This window comes from Polypterus senegalus, chromosome 12 (genome assembly GCF_016835505.1).
Source record: "Polypterus senegalus isolate Bchr_013 chromosome 12, ASM1683550v1, whole genome shotgun sequence".
In the NCBI taxonomy this organism is placed as follows: Eukaryota; Metazoa; Chordata; class Cladistia; order Polypteriformes; family Polypteridae; genus Polypterus; species Polypterus senegalus.
In genome coordinates, this window is record NC_053165.1 from 87,419,819 (window position 1) to 87,433,145 (window position 13,327).

Consider the following 13,327-nt stretch of genomic DNA (forward strand, 5'->3'; position numbering starts at 1 on the left):
TGTTGGGGCGGCGAGTGATGAAGAGAGTGAAAGATTCCATCAGGATATCAAGGGCATGGAAAGAAGGGACCGGGGACATTGGGACAGTGGCAGCTGGACTGCTGCTGGGGGATTCACAGGACGAGGACGAGGACAAGTGACGGGCCACCAAAAGAAGCAATAAAAACGTAAGAAGGGATGAAAACTGGAGGAGTGATAAGGAAGGCAAAGAATGTGGATTGTCACTTTCCTGACAATTTATGTGACTAAATCTTGACATGTTAGACCGATTTAGACTAATATTGTATGCAGGAATACATTGAGTAATTACATTTTGAACAACACTGTTGGTTAATAAATTAAGTAATTACAGTGGAACCTCGGTTTGCGAGCATAATTCGTTCCGGAAACGTGCTCGCAATCCAAAGCACTCGTATATCAGAGCCAATTTTCCCATAACAAATAATGGAAACTCGGATGATTCATTCCACAACCTAAAACTATTCATATAAAAATGATTAATACAAAATATTAAGTAAAATACATAATACAAATGAACCTGCACTTTATCATGGCTGGTGTGAGGGAGTTTCTAAACTCTTGTGGGATTCCACCCAACGGGACGACAGGCGGAAGAGCGTCTCGAAGCAACCGCAGGCACCCACGCTGTAGCAGTTCGCCGTAAAAGCGAATCTGAAAAGATCGCGGACATGCTATAAGCGCCTGCCGTCGATGGGCGATACAGGAACATTATAAATGCGCAGGGCACAGGATTACTTGGCCCCGGACCCTGCCCGATGGCTGTGTCTGTGTATAGCAGAGTGGCAGATCCCGCTACAATAAATAACTGTGCTGTTCCGGTTTCAAGCTGAATAAAGTTGGTGTCACTAAAGTACTGAGACTCAGCCTCATGTTTTGGGGGGCAAGACACACACGTGGTCACCATGCTATAGTAAACAGTATCCGCTCGTACGGATGTTGACTATACGAGTGAGGCTCGGCGACTCTGATGGAGAATGGGAGACGATTACCCACAATCCTGCAGCGAGAGAGAGAGAGAGAGAGAGAGAGAGAGAGAGAAGACCCATCAGCTCAGTTGTGATCACGTGACACTCAGCAGACAAAGCGTAGACGGACTACTCGTACTGCAAGACTTCGCTCGTTTATCAAGTCGAAATTTATTACAAATTTTAGCTCGACTTGCAAAACACTCACAGACCAAGCTACTCGCAATCCAAGGTTCCACTGTACTTAAATTGTAATTAAAATGAGAACATGTATATGAATGAACTGAGTAATTAGTTACATTCTAATTAAAATGTCTTTGCAATGTTGTATTTCATTTAGAGATGATAGAAACATTTTAATAATTGTATTCTGATCATGAGTGAAAATAAAAATAACTTTTCACAATTCATTTTTTGCTTATGACCTTAATTTTGCAGACCTGTGTTGAACTTTTTGACCACCGTCGATCACATCCATAACTACGGGAGTACACTGTGAGCCCAATCAATATGTATGTTTGCCTTGAAGAAAACATATAAAGCCATTATGCAGTCTTAGATAAAGTGCTGCACACGCAATACAGTTTGCATTGCTCTAGCATAACGGCACATTTGATTAAAAACTACTTGAGTGGTATCCTCCTTTGATATTTACATCTTTGCCTAAAAAACAATTAAAAAGAGTTTCATTTTTTGGCTTGAAAAATTACATTTTTATTAAATCTCCTCATTCTACTGTACAACATGCAAAACACTAAAAGTACAAAGTCAGAAGTGTAAAAAATATAATAATGATACAAATAATAATAATAGTAATAATATGATGATGATGATGATGATGATGATGATGAACAGCATACCGCACATGTGCAAGTGACACAGGGGTCACTTTTGGTTTCACGGTCCATTTCAATCTCACAGATTAACTTCATCATCCCTGCAGACGAGACGCCATTATGAGGCTAGGAGATGAAACTTCTACACCAATTCTCGAGTAACGCTGGTCCCTGACACATACATAAGACACGCCTACACCATTGCCCGGGTAACACTGAGGCCTGATGCTTACGTAAGACACGCCTACACCGTTACCCAGGTGATGCTTGGGCCTGATGCTTACATAAGACATGCCTACACCGTTACCCAGGTAACACTGGCGCCCTGATGCTTGCATAAGACACGCCTACACCATTGCCCAGGTAACACTGGCGCCCTGATGCTTACATAAGACACGCCTACACCATTGCCCGGATAATGCTGGGCCCTGATGCTTACATAAGACACGCCTACACCATTGCCCGGATAATGCTGAGACCTGATGCTTATGTAGGACACGCCTACACCGTTGCCCAGGTAACGCTTGGGCCTGATGCTTACATAAGACACACCTACACCGTTGCCCAGGTAACGCTTGGGCCTGATGCTTACATAAGACACGCCTACACCGTTGCCCAGGTAACACTCACCACTAATGCAGTTGGCACTTTTACAGTCCAAGTAACCCTCAGGTCAGCGCTTACATGAAATGCTTCAATACCATTGCCCGGGTGACACTTGGGGCTAACACTAAGGAGATTAAATACACCCAGTGTACCCAACTAGCTTTGAGTAACCCAACTGAATTACATTAAATTATTCTTTTTTTTTGGAACTGCTGTCCACATGTTGTTCCTGCTTTGGGCCTGGTGTTTTCTTGGATGGGCTCCAGTTGCCCTGCACCCCTGCCCTGGATAGGTGGGTTAGAAAAGATGGAGGGATGGATAAATTCCTCCACACTCTAAAAACAATTAAAGGTGCCAGAGTGATTCTTCAAAGCGATGCCACAGGGGAACCATTTTTGGTTCCCAGAAGATCCATCTTCATGAAGATTCCAGAAAGAGCCTTCATTTATTTACAGGTAGATCTGTAAAAGGCTCCATACAGTGAATAACCAAGAATAGACGGTAAGCAGATTTGTGAAATACCAGCGGGTTCCTGGTTTTAAAAGGACTCTTACCTCAGCCTGTGTTTTTGTACAAGTCCTAGTTTTCTTAATCGGGTAGCATCAGACTGTAGCCTTCCACACATTCAAGATTTTAGTTTTTTTTCTTTGCCTTAAGTTTTTCAAAGTACAAAAGAACCAACTTCACAAACAAGGAACCTACCCCAGAAAGGGTGATTTGTCGAGCAACTGTTTTATGAGGAGCCACACAACCCAATAAAGAACCATGAAGTGCCATTCAAGAACCAGGATCGTTCAGAGTGTACGTGTGTATTAATCAGTCAAGTTCATTTAAAATAATTACAGTAAACACTACATGCTAGAGGTAACACAGGACTACAAATCAATTTAAATTAAACCACAAACACGCGCGCACATAATATAGTCTTTACTAAGCTCAAAACCTGCAGGTGTTCTTTACAGATTTGACGGTGCTGAATCCAAATGTGGCAGCTCAATTCCTCCAGCACATCCAGTTTTTAAAGGTTATACGTGTAAATGTTTTATTTAATTATTGCTTAACAAGAAACCCTGGGTTGTAATCGTCTGAAGGGGTTTTCACGCTGGGATGACCGACAGAGGACTCCTAAAGTTGATTTCCTCCTCCACTTTCCACTGTAACGTCTCTCCATTTAAGCGACGGCCTCTCCTCGTGTTCTTTCTTCCAGACAATAAAACTGAATATTTTTTTTTTTTTTTAATATAAATTCCTGGCTACTTTAAATGAGTCAGATTATATAAACTTTATTAATCCCATGGGGAAATTAAGAATAAGAAGGGGGGGGGATACTAATCGAGAGCCACAAAACAAAAGTGTAGCAAATACTTCAATGTGGGGTTGTTTCCACCTCAATTAATATAATTAAGAACTTTCCGGGTCAAGATCCAGCCATCCATTATCCAACCCGCTATATCCTAAGTACAGGGTCACGGGGGTCTGCTGGAGCCAATCCCAGCCAACACAGGGTGCAAGGCAGGAAACAAACCCCGGGCAGGGTGCCAGCCCACCGCAGGGCACACACACCCACAACCAAGCAAACACAAGTGAGAATTTAGGCTCGCCAGTGCACCTAACCTACATGTCTTTGGACTGTGGGAGGGAACTAACGCAGACACGGGGAGAACATACAAACTCCACGTAAGGAGGACACGGGAAGCGAACTCAGGTCTACAAACTGCGAGCAGTGCTACCCACTGCGCCACCGTACCGCCCCCGGGTCAAGATAGTTTACAAATAATACTCTGAACATACAACATGCATATGACATAAAACAAACCTAACTTATTAATAATAACCAAAAAAAAATCAGTATGTTTTTAAAATGTTGCTTGTCACTGAATTCGGTATCTTGCGGAAACGGTTTGTGGTGAGAAAATCCAGTTTCAGACACGGATTCAGCGCATCAAAATCTACAATGTGCGTTTATTTTATTTTATTTTTTTTTTTGCGGCAGTATTGTATTGCAATTTATTCAGTTGGATAGAAATTGTACACATAATAAAATGTCAAAAGATTTTTTAGAGAGAAGAGAATCCCGCGCACTAAGGGAAAAATAAACTGCAATGGAGAAGGGTGCACACAAACCTGAGGGCATACCTGCGAGTCCATTTGATTTATTTTTTTTTTTTTTAATAACGTCCTCTTCTCTTCTATAGCACCTGTTGACTTTCCTCTTTTGGTGAATGTACGCCTTCTTTAACGACATTTTATAGATTAGCTGCTCAGTCTACCATAATACACAATACGCGCTTAATGCAATTCTCTTTTAAAGGGAACCCAGTTGGCGGAGAGGCGAGCCAATGGTGAAGACGGTGGCCTATCACGTGGGTTACTCCCGCACTGGGCCAATTTGGAATTGCTGATCAGCCGAACCCACGCGCCTCTAAGAATGTGCGTTCAAAACCGGACTACGCGGGGGAAAAAAAACTCACAGCCACAACGGGAGAACGTGCAAACTCCACACCGGCAGCGACCAGGCGCCGAATTTACAATTCAGGGCACGCTAATCGTGACTCCGTTTTCAAAAATCGCCGACGTCAGTTCGTTGAAGACGAGGCAGTGACTTGCGCTGGACGGCACACATCCACGTTTACTCGCACCTAAAGTTGCAAGCTTTTTTTTAAGCTCCGTCACACTTTGTTGTGGAAAATTGGGTTCAGATTGAAAAATGGATGGGTGGATGGACAGCCGCATGAATTGCCTAATGAGCAAAGCGGCACGCAGTGATTAATGCGGGTATAAATTTGGAGCCCGCGACACCGTTACAGTGCCTTCTAGTAATATAAAGTTACATGTTTATGAAAACATATACGTTTTGTTTGTCTTGGTATTAGCATTCAAGCTATCCCTTATGTTTTTAAGTAAAGATATTTTGAAGCGTCATTATTTGGTTAATTTGTAATTGAGGTTCATTTACGCCGTTGTTCTGATCGCTTCAGCAAGTCGTGGTCGACAAACTGTCAAAAGATCAGATCCCACGTTGTTAGCGCCCACTGGCTTAAAAAAAGGAAGGGAAAAAAACCTCATGGTGCTCGGTGTAAGGTGGCGATCGCAGATGACTGCCTGCCCCCTTAAGACGTACAGGTCGCCGGGCAATTTAAAGTCCGAGTGAACTCCCGCAGGCACTTCCGAATGAATTACGTTGGGGAAATCAAATCGGACATCTTTCGGGATGACTGCACCTTTCATCGTGTTTTTCAGCAAACTCAAGCTGATTAGCGGAGCAAGAAAGAAGCAATCAAGCCAGCGTGACGCGTGGAACGAAGGACGGAGGAAGACGAAACACGCAACAGCTGAGGAAGGGATTCGCTTGTGGTGCGGGTTCTGTCACGCAAGAGACGCCTGCTTGACTTTGTTCCACCTGTTAGAATATCAAAATATGCTATACAATAGTATTAAAAATAATGATAGCAACCCTTTTACAGATAGGTTTTAAAGTATAACCAAAATAAAACATTTCTTTGCTATCCTGATAGACCCGTCAAAGACATGCACAGCATTAAGTTCTTCCCCTTGTGGAAAACACACTTAAGAGTTATTAACATGTACGTTTTTTTTAAACCCATTTAAACAGATGAAATGATGAGCACCCAGAACGCAATTTAAGCCATCGAGACCGATCGCGAACCCCGCGTGAGATTTTATTACAAGAACAGGCGCAGAATTAACAGGTTACTTCTTACCTCTCTTTTCGAGAAAATAGCCAAAGTCGTTAGACTTCCTGTAATCCTTATAAACGAGATAACGCCCTTTAAGGTGTTAAAAAAGAACACGTAAAGATCCCGATCTCTCCACTTTAGCATTAAATATCCACTGTGCACAGCCCAAGGAGCGTCTTAACGTAATTTCACAATAGGACTGAGCGATCACCGACCACCGTCTGTCCTGTCACACCGCGTCTGATCAATATCGGGACTCCGGAGTCTTCTGTGCTCTTCGTGCCTCTGCTTTGCGTCTGTCCGGCTCAGTCGGGCTCTGCGAGAGGAGATTGCAAAGCTGGTGCTGTGAAGTGCGGCTCCACCAAGTGTCCTTGAGCGGCGCAGAAACTTTACAGAGCTTGAATAAAGCGCTGCCAATGAGCACACGGGGAAATCCGAGCAGAGAAGCACGAAAGCGCCTCGGGGCTTCCTATCCAAGCACCAGGAAGAGTGACGCCCACAGCCACCGCAGCTCACCCTCTCTGGCTCTGAGCGAAAGCACACGCACACACATGCATTACTGTGTGGGCACTCTACGTGTAGATCTATCTATCTATCTATCTATCTATCTATCATATAGTGTCTTTCATATCTATCTATCTATCTATCTATCTATCTATCTATCTATCTATCATATAGTACCTTTCATATCTATCTATCATATAGTACTATCTATCTATCTATCTATCTATCTATCTATCTATCTATCTATCTATCTATCTATCTATCTATCATATCCTGCTTACTATACTAAAATCTATCTATCTATCTATCTATCTATCTAACCCATATTTTCCTTACCTGAAATCCCGCATACAGGACAAACGGCAAAGAGTGGCATTTCTTTTTTTTGTTATTTATTTGCTTTGGCAACAGACAATAAAAGGGACGACCTGGTAGAGCTGTCATTCCTGCACCTGCCCACTGTATGTGTGTATATATATATATATATATATATATATATATATATATATACTGTGGCATGCAGCTGGGGGTGCTGCCCAGCCGGGACACCCAAGAGGACTGGAGGATGGCTTGCGCCTCCTTCAGACCACGAGGGGGCGACCGCCCTGATTCATTTTGAGGGCCACGGGTACAAAGCTTTGAAGCTCTACCCTGTAGGAGCCCGTGGTCACCGCCAGGGGGCACCCCTGTGCCTTTGGAACCCTGGACCTCAGCACTTCCGCCACACCCGGAAGTGCTGGGGGGAAGAATACCGGGGACACCCGGAGTTCTTCCGGGTGTGGGGACGGCATTTCCACCACACGGGGGAGTGTGAGCGGATGAGTGTTGGGAAGCACCTGGAGCCCATCCGGGCTTGTATAAAAGGGGCGGCCTCACTCCATTCGAGGACTGGAGTCGGGCAGAAGTGGCGAAGAGCCTTGCTGGAGAGGAGTGGAGGCGGCCTGAAGAAGGGAGGCACTGGAGAGAGAGACCTGGACTGGTGCTGGAGGCACTGGGTTGTGCACCGGACTTGTAAATATTAGTGACAAATAAAATGTGTGTGTTGGGTGACAAAACGATGTCCGGGGCTCATTCCAAAATATATATATATACATATATGTGTATACAGTATATACTGTATATATATATAAAATATACTATTTATATGTGTATATGTGTGTGTGTATATCTCTCTATTATAAAAATAATCTTGGAAGGCTTTGAAGGAGAAGAGACGTGACTTTTCTTGGAGACACTTTACTGTCCTCTGAGACAAGGCAGTGAGACAAAAGGACAGCTGCTGCACAGGCTTTTAAATGATCGGCCGCCCTCTTCACAACACGAGCGGCAGAGATGCGCATAGCGCAGCCAAAGGGGGGTTGGCGAGTGAAGTGAGCAGGGAGCAAAGCCCCCTAGTTTTATATATATATATATATATTGTGAAAGAGATAGCCGGACACACAATGAAGGTTTGGGGCAGCCACCCATATAGTTTTCCTGGCTGCAAAAGGCTTACATTCGCAAACAATGTGTACAGTTTAGAGTCCAAAACAGAACTGCCCAAGTATGGAGATTGGAGGGTTTTTAAGGCGGTTCAAGGGAAGTGATGTCATCGGGGCTGAACCAGACATGACATCCTTGGGGCCGAGACAGGAAGTGATGCCCTTGGACTGTAATTGGACACAGGCAGTTTCTCGTGTTTGATCTGCGAATATAAAAGTGAGAGGTTTCGCGCAACCCGTCGTACCCTGGTCTGGCGTGGAATTGGCGTCTTTGGGTTTGACTCCCAAACGGACATGTGTGACAATATATATTTATACTTCATATGTATCTATATATTTTGTGAGCCACTACGGGGCATACCGCCACTCTAACCCAGACACAGACAGGCAGGAGACAAGTTTTGCCACACACCACACGTTCATTTACAGTTTTTACCAGTCCACAATACCAGTAAGTGCAACACAACACCACTAACACCATTCAGTCCCTTCTCCCTCCACTCCTCTTCAGGATTTGTCCTCTCCTCCCAATTCTGGCTACTTATGGAATGAGGCGGCTCCTTTTTATAGGGCACCTGGATGGATAATGAGCTTCTTCTGGCCACACTTCCCAGTCTGGAGGAAGCGTGACCCAATAAGGCCCTGGAAAGGTCCATGCACCCCTGATGGTGGCCACAGGTTCCAACAGGGTTGAGCCTCCATGCTCATAAACCGTGGCCCCACTGAAAACCAAGGGGGCTGCCCAGGGAAGACACTGTCCCAACAATCCTCTTTTCCCCAGTCCTTCCACACTTTGGGCGTTGGAAGGTTGCCGGTTCGAATCCCGTAAATGCCAAAAGGGACTCTGCTCTTTTGGGCCCTTGAGCAAGGCCCTTGACCTGCATTTGCTGAGCGCTCTGAGTAGTGAGAAAAGCGCTATATAAATGCAAAGAATTACATTTTTTTCATTTTAATTTTGGCCAGGCAAGGGCCCTGGCCATCCGCCACAATATACGTGTGTGTGTGTGCCATTCTTTAACTGGTCACCAAATGTAAACTACCTTTATATTTGCCAGTTGTACTCAACAGCAGATCACAAATGTCCTTCCTATAAATAATTACGCTGCATTTTAAGGTCTTGAGAGGGTCAGTAATTAGTGGTGTGGCCACCAAGCTCCCCAAACCTGACACAGACAGACACTCGGCACAAGTCCAACACCACACACAGCTTTATTTTGATGTGGGAAACTCTTTCCCTTCGTTTCCAACCTGCACAGCAAAGCACCAACAGGCAAATACACACAGCGCTTTCCTTCTCTCCTTTCGCTTCCTCTCTCCTTCTGTCTCCTCCTCCTCCTCCTCCTCCATCAAGCTTTGTCCCTCTTCCTCCCGACTCGGGGTCCCTTTTATGCTGCACCTGGGAGGACTTCAGGTGGCCCATCAGCATTACCTGGCAGGTGTGGTGGAAGCCCAAAGTAGAGCTCTGCAGCTCCCCCTGGTGTCCCCCATGGAAACCCAACAGGGCTGTGCCAAACTCTTAACTCCCTGTGGGAATCTGATGCGCCGCTGCCACCCAGGGGTGCTCCTATCTCGCTCTGCAGGGGTAGCGTCCTGTGCACATCTGCTCCCCCAGACCTTCCTTTACGACGGCCTTCCAGCCAGGAAAGGGCCCTGGCCATCCGTCACGCTGGTCATATAAGCGAGTAACTGAAGTCTACCTGGACAGCGTCTGGTGCAACTCAGCAACCAGCTACGCTCTTCAAAAAGAAGGATTATGGAGGAATGCATTTGAACCATTTTCAGCTCCCAAAAGTACCATTACACATCACGGCTCCACAAAGTCCCTTTATTTATTTAGATCCCTAACAGGTTCCATAAATAACCACGAACAGACGATAACAGATTTGTCAAAGCCCAATGGGTTTGTGTTTATAAAAGGACTCCCGCTGCATACGATAACCAGGCCGGGCTCCAGGGGGTCATTCAGCTGGGCTCAGCCCCCCCCAACACATTGTCGGATATATTGTTACTTTTTAGTATTTTTTGGGACTTTATCATGCCATGCCATGCCCTAAACGTGCCCCCAACAGTATTTCAGACACACCCTGGAGGCAGGGCAGGCGATAACTCAGGCTAGCGTCAAGTTTTCGTGGTCTGTTAAGTAACCTACTGTGCAATAAAGATTTCTGTTTTAACCGCATATTAGGATCTTTGTCAAAGCCCAATGAAGACTTTGCAGAATTATGACGTTCTTTGTCTAACAGCGGGGAACCACACGACCCAGTAAAGTCCCATTCATTTTGAGGAGTGTAGGCACACAGAGCACCCCTGCTGCACACCAGTTCAGTTTAGAGCTGGGATTGATTCCAACCTGCAGAGTAACCGGTGAGTCGAAAACAGATCTCCGGATGGCAAATGGAGGAAGGCGTTAAGTAAATGGAAATAAAAGGGGACATGGTCAAAGTGTTTAAAATTAGGAAAGAAATTACTACAGTGGATTCCAGTTGTTGCTTTAAAATAAATTCAAGTTTAAAACTTGACGTGTCTCAGGATCGCCTTGCCGGTTCTGATCTGGTATGCGGTACCATCCCGGGACAAGAGGAGGCGCCGTCACTAACTGCCTTCCTTCTGCAGTTCAGAGAAGACGCCACAGGAATACCGTCTGACCACGCCCCCATCACGTTAAAAAGCCCCGCCCCTTTCTGTCTGGCGCATCTAACAATGGCCATCCTTGGAAGTAGGCGTCTCACTTTGTGACCAGAGCCTTCAACGGGATGAAGCTCCCCGGTCAGACCTACTGAAACAGAACCATTGGGCTGTTCACTTCATTTGTGTTATTACGTCCCCGAGTGGCTGTTTATTGTCTTGAAAGTTTACTACTTTGTGTTGCCTTGCAATTAAAAAAAAAAAAGTGGCGGAGTTGACCCTCCCAATTATTTTTGGGATTCTGTAAGTCTCTCTGTTCCAAAACACAAATGTTAGAAAAGTTTTCTTCACAAAAAGAACCAGAGGCTCGTAGAGTAAGTGACCACACTAAGTGGTGCAGTGGAGAGCAGAACTTTGGGGATCTTCAGATCTCCACTTATATTATGTTATAATGCGAGAGTCACAAAACACTAAACGGCTCCCAAAACACTTCCAGAAATGCCCACTAGAGGGAGATATCACCATGAAACCCTGGCTGGAAATAAACTTAGGAGCTTTATAAAATAAAAAAATCATGAGTGGTCTCCCCTCGACTTTCTCGTATACTCTAATATGGGGATGGATATTTGAGGTGTGAACCGCAATACAATGATTATATTTTTATTTTATGTACATTAATGAATCATCAACAACAAATCATATCAAATTAATAATATACTGAACATTTATTAAAGCCCTGCGGTGGGCTGGCGCCCTGCTCGGATTTGTTCCTGCCTTGCGCCCCGTGCTGGCTGGGATTGGCTCCAGCAGACCCCCGTGACCCTGTGTTAGGATATAGCGGGTTGGAAAATGGCTGACTGACTGACAATTACTATAAAAGTAAAGTTGAATAAATCAGAGTCTGCAGCTGTATGATTTAAAGGTAAAGTACCCCTTCCTTTTACCCCTTGGTTGACTGAAGTGAAAGTGTACTCAAGTTATCGTGTTTACGCACACAGACAAAATTCCAAAAATGGTATTTTCGGACTGAGGGACGTCTAAAACAGATTTTTGGAGGCTTACAACACTTTCCTTTACTTTGTATACGAGAAAGTGAAAATGTATTCTTAACACAAGGCCCCGTCGTGCACAAAAACTATAAAGGAGTTGCCAGCAAAGGCAATCTGAGGGGAACAAAGTCTTAAAAACAATAATCTAAGGCAGGGTCAAAAAAACAGAAAACAAAAAATGGACAAAACCCGAAAACACGATAGCTCAGTACCTCAGATCCCAGTAACTCACCACTCCCGAACTGCCAGGAACTCTGGGAGAGCTTCTGGTTGAAGGTTGGATTGGGTGGAGGGCAGTTCCTGGTGGTGATTGGCACGGTGGCCCGGCCTCTTGGGGAACCACCCACAAAACACATGGAACATAACGCAGGCAAAGGAAAAGAGCTGATAATTAACAAAAGTAATGGAAACAAAAAGAACATTAAACATGGACTTGGACCCCAGTTGGGGAGAAACCCTTGATTTAAAAATCTAACAGACATCTACCATGATGTTATTTTGGGCAGTCTCAGTGAATAGAATCAATGAGTTTGGTGGGCTGAATGGCTTGTTCTATATTCTAACCTGTGAGGTAGCAGCACTAATCACTGCGCCACAATGTTAAAAGCAGAGAAAATGAAAGCGGGACCCTCTTTTGTTTTTACACTTTATGATGATGATGATGATGATGCCCACTGTGACTCTGACTTGGAAAAAAGCAAGTCTGAGTATTGGTATACTAGAACCAAATGACTAGATGAAGAAGCCAGAAGAAAAACTGGGGTGCCAACCGGACAGCCCCGTTTAATGACCGGAGAAAAAAAAGAACCTCACCCTTGGCACGTAATGAAGGGGGGCTTTTTCTTAGCCTATATTAAGGTACACTAAGGGGAGCTCTTCTCTATTGCTGTCGTGGCTCCAATTGAACGTTTCCTTCCAGGGACCACCCATTTTTATAGTGTCCTGAGTGGAAGGGGTGGAGCCTTCTCTGGGCATTGTGGGTGGGGCTAGACGGCATCCTCCTGGAACTGCAGTGGCCAGAGAAACAGTAAAATAATCCTGGGGTCCTACTGCTTACCTTCTCAGAGCCTGTAACGTGGTCCCCAGGCGCACATGTGTGACAATGCCTGTGTGTATTTGTAATATATTATTATTTTGGGGTGTTTTTTATGGCTTTTATTTTACAAATCTGTACTTAATATTTCAACAAGGTTTTAACAGGATTCTGTATAAATCAAGTATGTCTTAATAAAAAGCTTTTGGGTGTATTCACTTTCATGAATTAATCATCGTTGATGTTTTGTTAAGATACCTTTAAAAATACTTAGAAATGATTACATTGTTCAAATTTTGATTTAGATCTTTATTTTAAAGTCATGGACAGTATGCTTCCAGTGATAAGCTGTCTATATCACCTCTGGAAATTCCAGAAAATAGAATTTTTATTAATTATGGAATGAAGATTTTTTCCATAAGAGAATGAGAGTGACCTCGTGCCTCAGATTCTAAAAAAGGCTGCCGACTCGATCCTCACCACCGAGAGACTTGGCGAGATGTTTACCC

The 13,327-nt window shown here is 44.4% G+C and overlaps 1 protein-coding gene across 2 annotated transcripts in view; it reads right to left on the reverse strand.

The window, feature by feature from the left end:
* The window catches only part of adamtsl3 (ADAMTS-like 3), a 486,079-nt gene extending 479,527 nt beyond the window's left edge, over positions 1-6,552 (reverse strand). For both annotated transcript variants that reach the window (XM_039772774.1, XM_039772775.1), the window contains exon 1: positions 6,151-6,552. The gene's annotated coding sequence lies outside the window, so the exon portion shown is untranslated. The remainder of the gene's footprint in view (positions 1-6,150) is intronic.
* Between the last annotated feature and the right edge of the window lie 6,775 nt (positions 6,553-13,327).